The sequence below is a fragment of the Aegilops tauschii genome, chromosome 7, assembly GCF_002575655.3.
Source record: "Aegilops tauschii subsp. strangulata cultivar AL8/78 chromosome 7, Aet v6.0, whole genome shotgun sequence".
Taxonomy (NCBI): Eukaryota; Viridiplantae; Streptophyta; class Magnoliopsida; order Poales; family Poaceae; genus Aegilops; species Aegilops tauschii.
Genome location: NC_053041.3, coordinates 295,231,387 through 295,244,688, shown reverse-complemented (window position 1 = coordinate 295,244,688; position 13,302 = coordinate 295,231,387).

Sequence of the window (13,302 nt, the reverse complement as noted above, 5' to 3'; positions counted from 1 at the left end):
TCTTCCTATTTTGGCTGAATTTTTGGAGTTCCAGAAGTTTGCGTTAGTAACAGCTTACTACAGACTGTTCTGTTTTTGACATATTCTGTTTTTCGTGTGTTGTTTGCTTATTTTGACGAATCTATGGCTAGTAAAATAGTTTATTAACCATAGAGAAGTTGGAATACAGTAGGTTTAACACCAATATAAATAAAGAATGATTTCATTACAGTACCTTGAAGTGGTGTTTTGTTTTCTTTCGCTAACGGAGCTCACGAGATTTTCTGTTAAGTTTTGTGTTGTGAAGTTTTCAAGTTTTGGGTTAAAGATTTGATGGATTATGGAACAAGGAGTGGCAAGAGCCTAAGCTTGGGGATGCCCATGGCACCCCAAGATAATCTAAGGACACCTAAAAGCCAAAGCTTGGGGATGCCCTGGAAGGCATCCCCTCTTTCGTCTACTTCCATCGGTAACTTTACTTGGAGCTATATTTTTATTCACCACATGATATGTGTTTTGCTTGGAGCGTCTTGTATTATTTGAGTCTTTGTTTGTTAGTTTGCCACAATCATCCTTGTTGTACACACCTTTTGAGAGAGACACACATGATTCAGAAATTGTTAGAATACTCTATGTGCTTCACTTATATCTTTTGAGTTATATAGTTTTTGCTCTAGTGCTTCACTTATATCTTTTAGAGCACGGTGGTGGATTTGTTTTATAGAAACTATTGTTCTCTCATGCTTCACTTAGATTATTTTGAGAGTCCTACAAAACAACATGGTAATTTGCTTTAATTATGATAGGCATTCAAGATTAGTAAAAAAAAATATCTTATGAGTGTGTTGAATACTATGAGAAGTTAGATGCTTGATAATTGTTTTGAGATATGGAGATGATGATATCTGGGTGGATTGCTTGTGGGCAGCTGGAGAATCCAGTGTTGTCCTAGGATATCCCGGAGCACCCGTGTGATCATCCTACGGTCCGCCACCCAGGCTCAAAGGGATCATAAGATTATTCATGCTAGAAACTTACGTGTGCAGCCACAAGCCATTATGGGCTCTGGCATAGTTGAGTATGTTGCATGACCTCTTCCAGTGGTAGGCTAGCAGATGTAGGGGATGTAGGCTGTCTACCCGGGGTTAGAGTTAATGCTTCTGAAAGACTGTGTCTCGGTCATCCGTTTATCAAACACCATGCAGTGCGAGAAATCCAACGGAGGGGATCGAGTCTTGTGGGGAAAAGTGCGCAAACCTCTGCAGAGTGTATAAACTAATCATGGTTAGCCGTGTCCCCGGTTATGGACATCTTGAGTATCTGGTACTTGAATTATTGATTTGATCTCATCACTCTAAATTAATTTGTTGGGTTGTTAATGATTACTTTAATGGGGATTGAGTTGGAGGAACCTTCTCAATGATGTTTCAACCACCATGATAGTTAAATAAAACATATTCCTTTGTTGTAGGAAAAAATTGGCTTTTCGCAAAAACATATAACCTTAGTGCCTCCACCAGCCAAATATGCATGTAGTGATAGCATTTATCTGTTCATTGCTCTACTGTGTTATATTGCCAGCATATTCCATGTGCTGACCCGTTTTCGGGCTGCAACGTATCATGTTTAGGAATAAATATTTTTTGCTTTTTGCTTGTTGGGAGGCAACCCAATTTTATTTTTAGTTTTTTGCTCTTAGCTATGCCGTTGGAGTTGATGGACTCACTTTATCTTCCAAGCCTTCCGCTATTATCGTATTAGATGGCCTTAAGCTATATTTATTGTGATAAGTTCTCTTTTGAGACATTCGATGTAATATGTGTGTGATTGCTACTCTGTTATAAAATCCATTCGAGTACTGTGTGTGTCAGCATTACCGATCCAGGGATGACACTCAAGCACCGATACTTGACCGTCTAAGGTCGGGTCGCTACAAGATGGTATCAGAGCCTCTGCTGAATGTAGGACACGGCCACTAAGAGAAAGCCATAGGTCACTCTTCTCTACTCATTTCTGACTCCTCTCCACTTTCTACTCTTTAGGATGGCGGACTCGAGGAACAAGTTTGCACAACCGGATGAAGACACACCCTTTGGACGACACTTGAAGGAAGTCACCAGATACATGAACATTGGAATACCAAGCTTCACCGGGACCTACACTGCTACTTTACCAGAAGAGGAGCGCTGGATGATTCGAGTTCAAGTTCCAGGAAGGACATTCACGCCAGTCACTGAGCCCATAGAGTTTTCCTTTGATGCCCCAACCTGGAGCCTAGTAAAGAGCATGGCAGCTCACATCGCCATGGGACGCATTGGCGAAGTTTACCACAAGGATCTGAAGGATACTATCTACCAGATATGTGGGCGCCGAGATGAGCAATGGGAGATAGTCAACACCAGGAGGGATAGGTCCATTGCAGCCTTTATCCAGGAGTTAAACCAGCACATTCGACGCCAGGAGAACCAGATGTGCGCAAGCATGATAGATTTGAAGAAGGCGATGACTAGGATCACCGAGCTAGAAGAGGAACTCAAGTCTACACGCGATGGATATGAGGAGGTAATGACGATACTCGTGGAGAAGAATGATGACCTGACAAGGAAGCTAGGAGTTTTCCTGGGAGACCCCGCGCTAGGAGGAGAAGACAACAAACCTAAGGAGATTCGTTTTGAAGACTACATCATCATTGACGACACCGACTCTGACCCTGATGGTAGTGATGATGATTATGAAGACGAAGCTGGAGCGGATATCATGGAGTCTTCCACCGATCAAAATTTCTAGATGACCACCATATGATTAGTAGTATTCCCCCTGTATATAGTAGTAGTCTGAGCACTTTTGTAACGATAGTTCTAGACCGTTTGTATGCCCTTGCTTGATTGATTGAGTGATATGATATGATTGTGTTTGTCTCATGTGCATATGGGTAGTGCTTTCTCACTAGACCTCATTTCTATTCTAATCTCTCCCCTTTAAACCCATTAGATGCCTCCGAGACGTGACGTCGGATTTGTCTTCCCACCGGAGATCACCCAGTTGATCCAGCAGCAGAATGCCTTGATGCAGATATCAGTCTAGAACCAAGGCAACAACAATAACAACAACAACAACCCGCCACCACCACCACTAGTTGATAACTTAGCCCGTTTTCTGAGGTTGCAGCCGCCGGTGTTTTCCAGTAGCACCGAGCCCATAGTTGCGGATGATTGGCTATGTAAGATTGGAAGGGAGTTGACCACCGCAGGTTGCACAGATGCTGAGAAGGTGCGTTTTGCCGCACACCAATTGGATGGACCAGCAGCTTCGTGGTGGGAGAATTACACGGCCACTTTCCCTATAGCCAATATCACTTGGGATCAATTTTAGCAAGCTTTCCGCACAGCCCATGTCTCAACTGGAGCTATGAGCATGAAGAAGCATGAGTTTCGCAACTTGCGCCAAGGAAATCGTACTGTGGCTCAGTACATAGATGAGTTTAGTAAGCTATCCCGTTATGCCCCTGATGATGTGGCCACAGATGCCGTGAAGCAGGAGAAGTTTATGGAAGGGCTGAATGATGAGATGAGCATGCAGTTGATGGCGGCAACATTTAACAACTACCAGGAGTTGGTAGACAAGGCTCTTATGATGGAAGGGAATGGAGCAAGCAGTAATCAGAACCGCTCCAATCCAGCCACACCCGCCAAGAGGGACCTAAGTCACATTACTTGTTTCAAGTGCGGGAAGACTGGACACTATGCCACGGAGTGCCCCGAAGCAAAGAATGGTAATGGCAATGGAAGTGCTGGGAAGATGCCCAACCCTTTCAACAGGGGACAAGTGAACCACGTGAACGTGGAGGAGGTTGAAGAGCAGCCTGATGCAGTAATCGGTAAGTTTTTGGTTAAGTCATTTACTGCAGTTGTTCTTTTTGATACTGGTGCATCGCATTCATACATTCCAAGGGGATTGGTGGACAAGTTTAAGTTACCCACCTTAGCACTTAGGACACCTTTATTTGTAAGCTCACCCGGTGCAGAGTATATGGCCAGCCGATGGTGCGATTGGATACCCTTAACCATTGGTAGCCATGTTTTCCCCTCAGACCTGGTAATTTTGGAGTCACAAGGTTTGGATGTGATACTAGGAATGGATTGGCTATCGAAGTATGGAGGAAACATGGACTGTGCTAGCAGGTCTATTCTACTCACCACCCCGGAGAGAAAAAGGATCAAGTATGTTTCCAGGCATGCGCCGAGGAGGACCCAAGTAAATTCTCTCACGGGAGTTGTTCAGGAAGAAGTGCCGGTAGTGAAGGATTACCCAGATGTATTTCCAGAGGAGTTACCAGGCATGCCGCCAGATCGAGACATCGAGTTTTTGATAGAATTATTGCCAGGCACCAGACCGATATCGAAGAGACCGTACCGAATGCCCGCAAATGATCTGGAGGAGATCAAGAAGCAGATTAAGGAGTTGTTGGAGAAAGGTTACATTCGATGAAGTTCATCACCATGGGGAGCCCCAGTGCTCTTCGTTGAGAAGAAGGATGGATCGTTAAGAATGGTTGTTGATTATCGTGCGTTGAATGAAGTAACGATCAAGAACAAGTACCCACTGCCTAATATCAATGATTTCTTTGACCAGCTGCAAGGAGCTAAAGTGTTTTTGAAGATGGATTTGCGATCAGGATATCACCAGCTGAAGATTCGAGAAAAAGATATACCTAAGACAGCCTTCACCACAAGGTACGGGCTATATGAGTACATGGTTATGTCATTTGGATTGACTAACGCCCCAGCCTATTTCATGAGTATGATGAACAAGGTGTTCATGGAGTTCTTGGATAAGTTTGTCGTGGTGTTCATTGATGATATCTTGGTGTACTCGAAGAATGAAGAGGAACACAAGGAACATTTGCGATTAGTTCTCGAGAAGCTCAGGGAACATCAGTTATATGCCAAGTTCAGCAAATGTAAGTTTTGGTTGAAGGAAGTTGGATTTCTTGGACATGTTATATCAGGAGAAGGTATAGCAGTGGATCCTACCAAGGTTCAGTCAGTCACTGAGTGGTTGGCACCCACCTCAGTTGGAGAGATCCGCAGTTTTCTTGGACTCATGGGATACTACCAGAGATTTATTGAGAATTTCTCCAAGATTGCGAAGTCGATGACGACATTGTTGAAGAAGGACACCAAGTTCCATTGGACTGAAGAATGTGAAGCAAGTTTCCAGGAGTTGAAGAAACGTTTGACTACAGCCCCAGTGTTGATTCTGCCGGATATACGCAAGGATTTCCAAGTGTATTGCGACGCCTCTCGCTTAGGACTTGGAGGAGTCTTATGCAAGACGGAAGAGTTGTTTCGTATGCCTCACGACAACTTCGACCACATGAGTTGAATTATGCCACACACGATTTGGAGTTAGCAGCTGTGGTGCATGCGCTCAAGACCTGGAGACATTTTCTTATCGGAAACGTTGCGATGTGTACACGGATCACAAGAGTTTGAAATACATTTTTACCCAGAAGGAGCTGAACCTCAGGCAAAGGAGATGGTTGGAGCTCATAAAGGATTATGATATGAAGTTGCACTATCATCCAGGCAAGGCCAATGTCGTAGCAGACGCTTTGAGCCGGAAGAGTTATGTCAATACCCTCGTGAGCGGAGGATTGCCAAGGGAGTTAGCAGACGATCTCATGGAGTTACGTTTGGAGATAGTCCCTAAAGGTTTTGTTCCAGCATTAGAGGTTCAGTCAACATTATTGGAAAAGATTCGAGAAGCTCAGAAGGATGATAAAGAAATTGCCGAGATAAAGGAGAAGATGAGCGAAGGAAAAGCCAAAGGTTTTCGTGAAGACGAGCACGACACCTTGTGGTTTGAGGAACGTATATATGTGCCCAATAATGCGGAGCTCAGGAAGTTGATACTACAGGAAGCTCATGACTCACCATACTCGATACACCCCGGTAACACCAAGATGTATTTGGATTTGAAGGAGCGATTCTGGTGGACTGCAATGAAGAAGGATATTGCCGAGTATGTAGCCATATGTGATGTATGTCAGAGAGTGAAGGCAGAACATCAGAAGCCAGCAGGATTACTGCAGCCTATGCCGATACCCGAATGGAAGTGGGATAAGCTTGGCATGGATTTTATCACCGGATTACCCAGGACCCGATCGGGATATGATTCTATCTGGGTAGTAGTGGATCGTTTGACCAAGGTGGCTCACTTTATCCCAGTGAAAACCACTTATACAAGTGCAAAGTTGGCCAAGATATATATTACCAGGATCGTATGTCTGCATGGAGTTCCGAGGACCATCGTATCAGATAGAGGAACCCAGTTTACTTCAAAGTTTTGGCACCAGCTGCACCAGACCTTGGGAAGTAGGCTAGAGTTCAGCACCGTTTTTCACCCGCAGACAGATGGACAGACCGAGAGAGTCAATCATATTCTGGAAGACATGTTGAGAGCTTGTGCGCTAGATTATGGATCTAGTTAGGATGACAACTAGCCCTACGCGGAATTCTCATACAACAACAACTACCAGGCCAGTTTGAAGATGGCACCGTTTGAAGCCCTGTATGGAAGAAGATGCCGAACACCATTGATGTGGGATGAAGTTGGAGACCGCCAGTTGTTTGGACCGGATTTGATTAAGGAGTCTAAAGAGAAGGTTAAGCTGATTCGAGATAGATTGAAGGTAGCTCAGTCCAGACAGAAGAGTTATGCAGACTCAAAACGCAAGGAGGTAGTCTATGAAATCGGAGACAGAGCATATCTGCGAGTGTCACCTCTGCGAGGATTTAAGCGTTTTGGAGTTAAGGGAAAGTTAGCCCCGAGATTTGTAGGACCGTACCGTGTTTTGGAACGCATGGGAGAGGTTGCCTACAAGTTAGCGTTACCCGAAGGACTGTCAGGAGTTCATGATGTGTTTCACGTTTCCCAGTTGAAGAAGTACCCTGCAGAGATGGTCGATATTCCTCTAAGAGATACAGTGCCCCTGGAAGCAATTCAGTTGGATAGTGATTTGACGTATGAGGAGAAACCCGTTAAGATTCTTGAGTTTTCCAGCCAAGTTACTCGCAGCAAGATTATCAAGTTTTGCAAAGTTCAGTGGAGCCACCATACCGAGGATGAAGCCACCTGGGAACGAGAGGATGATCTACGCAAAGACCACCCACATCTATTTTCTAGCCAACCCGAATCTCGAGGACGAGATTCATCTTAAGGGGGGTAGGTTTGTAACATCCCAAATTTTCAATTTGGAATGTTATACATAGGTCATTCATGCATATCATATTTTATTGCATTTTCAATTTGCGATCCTCGAAATCCTAAGCAACTCAAGGACCCTCGGAGAGAGTTGGGGATTCCACCGTTTTCATATTTGAATTTTATCAAATATTGAAACAAGGATCATTTTGGTTTTAATTATTTTTTCTCTCTGAAAATATTTCATATCAAAATATATGAGAGGGATAATATGACTTTCCAGAATAAATGAAGTATTGGAGGAAAAATATTAAAATCAAATAAATAATTTATTTGGATTTTATTGCAATTTTATTTGAATTAGAAAAAATATGCATTTTTCAAAATTGCATTTTAGGGCTAAGAAAATGTTCATCTTGTTCTAAATATTCCATTTAGACGGTGAAAATTTGTTTTGGTATTTTTAGATTTTTATTTATTTTTCTAAGATTTTCCCGGCGAAATCCGTTTTAGAAAAAAATCAAACCGACTCCGGGCCGTAACCGGCCAGGACTCCCCAGGCCGGCCCTCTTATAAGCCGCGCCCCGCGACCCCGCAGCCCACCCCGCCGCCGCAGCCCACCCGCGCCTCCTGAACCCTAGCGCCGCCGCCAGCCGCGCCGCCGCCTTGCCGCGCCGCCACGCCGCCGCCCCACAAGCGCCGCCGCCGCCCCGTTCTGCCGCCCCACCGCCGGATCCGCTCGCTGCCACCGCCTCCAACCCCGCCGGAGCCACCGCCGATCCCGCCGGACCTCGCCGAGGTAGCCGCCGCCGGTTTTCGTTAGAAAGCCGCTCGGTATTTTTCAAAACCCTAGGTCTTTTTTTATTAGATCATATTTTCCGTCGGTTTATTTATTTAGCGGACGTTCGTCCGTATGTTCGCTTTAACGAATGTTGTTCGTCCGTTAGTTACAGACAGCGAACGTTCGTTCGTTAGCCTGTTCGTCAGTTTTTCTTTTTCCAGGGTTTTTCCGCGATTATTTTCGATCGCGATTTCTGCCCTAATCTTCGATCTAGTGTATCTTTTCGCTCGTTTATGCAAATCAGGTGAAACAATTGCCTAGATCTTCGTCTCGATGCCCTCTTTCTGTTTAACCAACTTGAACAAGATTTTGGAACTGTAAAATTTGACTTTAGTCCAGATTAGTAATCGAATCTTGTTTCTTTCGCAGTTTGAGTTTCGTTGCTCCGTTTGATTCGATTCTTTTTGCAAACCGAAGTTCTTCAGTTGAACTTTCTAATTAGATCTTCTTATTGGGGTTTTACCCATGCAACTTTGCTTGATTGCTTATGTATGCTATTGTTTATTTGCGATAGAATTCCCGGAGTGCGAAGCGTGCTACTACGAGTCTCTAGGATTTGCAGATCGTCAGCAAGGCAAGTAACACATTGATCATACCCCTTTATTACCCTGTTTTTATGCATTAGTTTCAACCCTCACACATTGAATGAGTAGGATCTCTTAACATGTGGGTTTCGGAAGTAGATGATGAGGTAGAACCTATTACCTGTTTTTATTATCAAACCCTTGGGAGTTACTTCTACGTTATGCTTATATTGCTATGCTCGTAGACGTGGTTTGGGTGAGTGAATCCATGACAGATGTGAGATTGTTAATTAATGGTTCAACTTAAGGTGGCAACTTTAACACACATCTGGGCGGATTGCTTGTGGGCACCTAGAGAATCCAGCGTTGTCCTAGGATATCCCGGAGCACCCGTGTGATCATCCTACGGTCCGCCATCCAGGCTCAAAGGGATCATAAGATTATTCATGCTAGAAACTTACGTGTGCATCCACAAGCCATTATGGGCTCTGGCATAGTTGAGTATGTTGCATGACCTCTTCCAGTGGTAGGCTAGCAGATGTAGGGGATGTAGGTTGGTACTGTCTACCCGGGGTTAGAGTTAATGCTTCTGAAAGACTGTGTCTCGTTCATCCGTTTCTCAAACACGATGCAGTGCGAGAAATCCAACGGAGGAGATCGAGTCTTGTTGGGAAATGTGCGCAAACCTCTGCAGAGTGTATAAACTAATCATGGTTAGCCGTGTCCCCGGTTATGGACATCTTGAGTCCAGATTAGTAATCGAATCTTGTTTCTTTCGCAGTTTGAGTTTCGTTGCTCCGTTTGATTCGATTCTTTTTGCAAACCAGAGTTCTTGAGTTGAACTTTCTGGTTAGATCTTCTTATTGGGGTTTTACCCGTGCACCTTTGCTTGATTGCTTATGTATGCTATTATTTGTTTGCGATAGAATTCCCGGAGTGCGAAGCGTGCTACTACGAGTCTCTAGGATTTGCAGATCGTCAGCAAGGCAAGTAACACATTGATCATACCCCTTTATTACCCTGTTTTTATGCATTAGTTTCAACCCTCACACATTGCATGAGTAGGATCTCTTAACATGTGGGTTTCTGAAGTAGATGATGAGGTAGAACCTATTACCTGTTTTATTATCAAACCCTTGGGAGTTACTTCTACGTTATGCTTATATTGCTATGCTATGCTCGTAGACGTGGTTTGGGTGAGTGAATCCATGACAGATGTGAGATTGTTAATTAATGGTTCAACTTAAGGTGGCAACTTTAACACACATCTGGGTGGATTGCTTGTGGGCAGCTGGAGAATCCAGTGTTGTCCTAGGATATCCCGGAGCACCCGTGTGATCATCCTACGGTCCGCCACCCAGGCTCAAAGGGATCATAAGATTATTCATGCCAGAAACTTACGTGTGCAGCCACAAGCCATTATGGGCTCTGGCATAGTTGAGTATGTTGCATGACCTCTTCCAGTGGTAGGCTAGCAGATGTAGGGGATGTAGGCTGTCTACCCGGGGTTAGAGTTAATGCTTCTGAAAGACTGTGTCTCGGTCATCCGTTTATCAAACACCATGCAGTGCGAGAAATCCAACGGAGGGGATCGAGTCTTGTGGGGAAAAGTGCGCAAACCTCTGCAGAGTGTATAAACTAATCATGGTTAGCCGTGTCCCCGGTTATGGACATCTTGAGTATCTGGTACTTGAATTATTGATTTGATCTCATCACTCTAAATTAATTTGTTGGGTTGTTAATGATTACTTTAATGGGGATTGAGTTGGAGGAACCTTCTCAATGATGTTTCAACCACCATGATAGTTAAATAAAACATATTCCTTTGTTGTAGGAAAAAATTGGCTTTTCGCAAAAACATATAACCTTAGTGCCTCCACCAGCCAAATATGCATGTAGTGATAGCATTTATCTGTTCATTGCTCTACTGTGTTATATTGCCAGCATATTCCATGTGCTGACCCGTTTTCGGGCTGCAACGTATCATGTTTAGGAATAAATATTTTTTGCTTTTTGCTTGTTGGGAGGCAACCCAATTTTATTTTTAGTTTTTTGCTCTTTGCTTCTGTTTAGGAATAAATATTTGATCTAGCCTCTGGTTAGATGTGTTTTTATGTTTTAATTAGTGTTTGTGCCAAGTTAAACCTATAGGATCTTCTTGGATGATAGTTATTTGATCTTGGTGAAAATTGCAGAAACTTTCTGTTCACGAAAATAATTTTTACAAATCATCAGAACATGATAAAATATTGATTCCAATTGCTGATGATCAATAAAAAAATTGTATAGGTCTTCCTATTTTGGCTGAATTTTTGGAGTTCCAGAAGTTTGCGTTAGTAACAGCTTACTACAGACTGTTCTGTTTTTGACATATTCTGTTTTTCGTGTGTTGTTTGCTTATTTTGACGAATCTATGGCTAGTAAAATAGTTTATTAACCATAGAGAAGTTGGAATACAGTAGGTTTAACACCAATATAAATAAAGAATGATTTCATTACAGTACCTTGAAGTGGTGTTTTGTTTTCTTTCGCTAACGGAGCTCACGAGATTTTCTGTTAAGTTTTGTGTTGTGAAGTTTTCAAGTTTTGGGTTAAAGATTTGATGGATTATGGAACAAGGAGTGGCAAGAGCCTAAGCTTGGGGATGCCCATGGCACCCCAAGATAATCTAAGGACACCTAAAAGCCAAAGCTTGGGGATGCCCTGGAAGGCATCCCCTCTTTCGTCTACTTCCATCGGTAACTTTACTTGGAGCTATATTTTTATTCACCACATGATATGTGTTTTGCTTGGAGCGTCTTGTATTATTTGAGTCTTTGTTTGTTAGTTTGCCACAATCATCCTTGTTGTACACACCTTTTGAGAGAGACACACATGATTCAGAAATTGTTAGAATACTCTATGTGCTTCACTTATATCTTTTGAGTTATATAGTTTTTGCTCTAGTGCTTCACTTATATCTTTTAGAGCACGGTGGTGGATTTGTTTTATAGAAACTATTGTTCTCTCATGCTTCACTTAGATTATTTTGAGAGTCCTACAAAACAACATGGTAATTTGCTTTAATTATGATAGGCATTCAAGATTAGTAAAAAAAAATATCTTATGAGTGTGTTGAATACTATGAGAAGTTAGATGCTTGATAATTGTTTTGAGATATGGAGATGATGATATCTGGGTGGATTGCTTGTGGGCAGCTGGAGAATCCAGTGTTGTCCTAGGATATCCCGGAGCACCCGTGTGATCATCCTACGGTCCGCCACCCAGGCTCAAAGGGATCATAAGATTATTCATGCTAGAAACTTACGTGTGCAGCCACAAGCCATTATGGGCTCTGGCATAGTTGAGTATGTTGCATGACCTCTTCCAGTGGTAGGCTAGCAGATGTAGGGGATGTAGGCTGTCTACCCGGGGTTAGAGTTAATGCTTCTGAAAGACTGTGTCTCGGTCATCCGTTTATCAAACACCATGCAGTGCGAGAAATCCAACGGAGGGGATCGAGTCTTGTGGGGAAAAGTGCGCAAACCTCTGCAGAGTGTATAAACTAATCATGGTTAGCCGTGTCCCCGGTTATGGACATCTTGAGTATCTGGTACTTGAATTATTGATTTGATCTCATCACTCTAAATTAATTTGTTGGGTTGTTAATGATTACTTTAATGGGGATTGAGTTGGAGGAACCTTCTCAATGATGTTTCAACCACCATGATAGTTAAATAAAACATATTCCTTTGTTGTAGGAAAAAAATGGCTTTTCGCAAAAACATATAACCTTAGTGCCTCCACCAGCCAAATATGCATGTAGTGATAGCATTTATCTGTTCATTGCTCTACTGTGTTATATTGCCAGCATATTCCATGTGCTGACCCGTTTTCGGGCTGCAACGTATCATGTTTAGGAATAAATATTTTTTGCTTTTTGCTTGTTGGGAGGCAACCCAATTTTATTTTTAGTTTTTTGCTCTTAGCTATGCCGTTGGAGTTGATGGACTCACTTTATCTTCCAAGCCTTCCGCTATTATCGTATTAGATGGCCTTAAGCTATATTTATTGTGATAAGTTCTCTTTTGAGACATTCGATGTAATATGTGTGTGATTGCTACTCTGTTATAAAATCCATTCGAGTACTGTGTGTGTCAGCATTACCGATCCAGGGATGACACTCAAGCACCGATACTTGACCGTCTAAGGTCGGGTCGCTACAAGATGGTATCAGAGCCTCTGCTGAATGTAGGACACGGCCACTAAGAGAAAGCCATAGGTCACTCTTCTCTACTCATTTCTGACTCCTCTCCACTTTCTACTCTTTAGGATGGCGGACTCGAGGAACAAGTTTGCACAACCGGATGAAGACACACCCTTTGGACGACACTTGAAGGAAGTCACCAGATACATGAACATTGGAATACCAAGCTTCACCGGGACCTACACTGCTACTTTACCAGAAGAGGAGCGCTGGATGATTCGAGTTCAAGTTCCAGGAAGGACATTCACGCCAGTCACTGAGCCCATAGAGTTTTCCTTTGATGCCCCAACCTGGAGCCTAGTAAAGAGCATGGCAGCTCACATCGCCATGGGACGCATTGGCGAAGTTTACCACAAGGATCTGAAGGATACTATCTACCAGATATGTGGGCGCCGAGATGAGCAATGGGAGATAGTCAACACCAGGAGGGATAGGTCCATTGCAGCCTTTATCCAGGAGTTAAACCAGCACATTCGACGCCAGGAGAACCAGATGTGCGCAAGCAT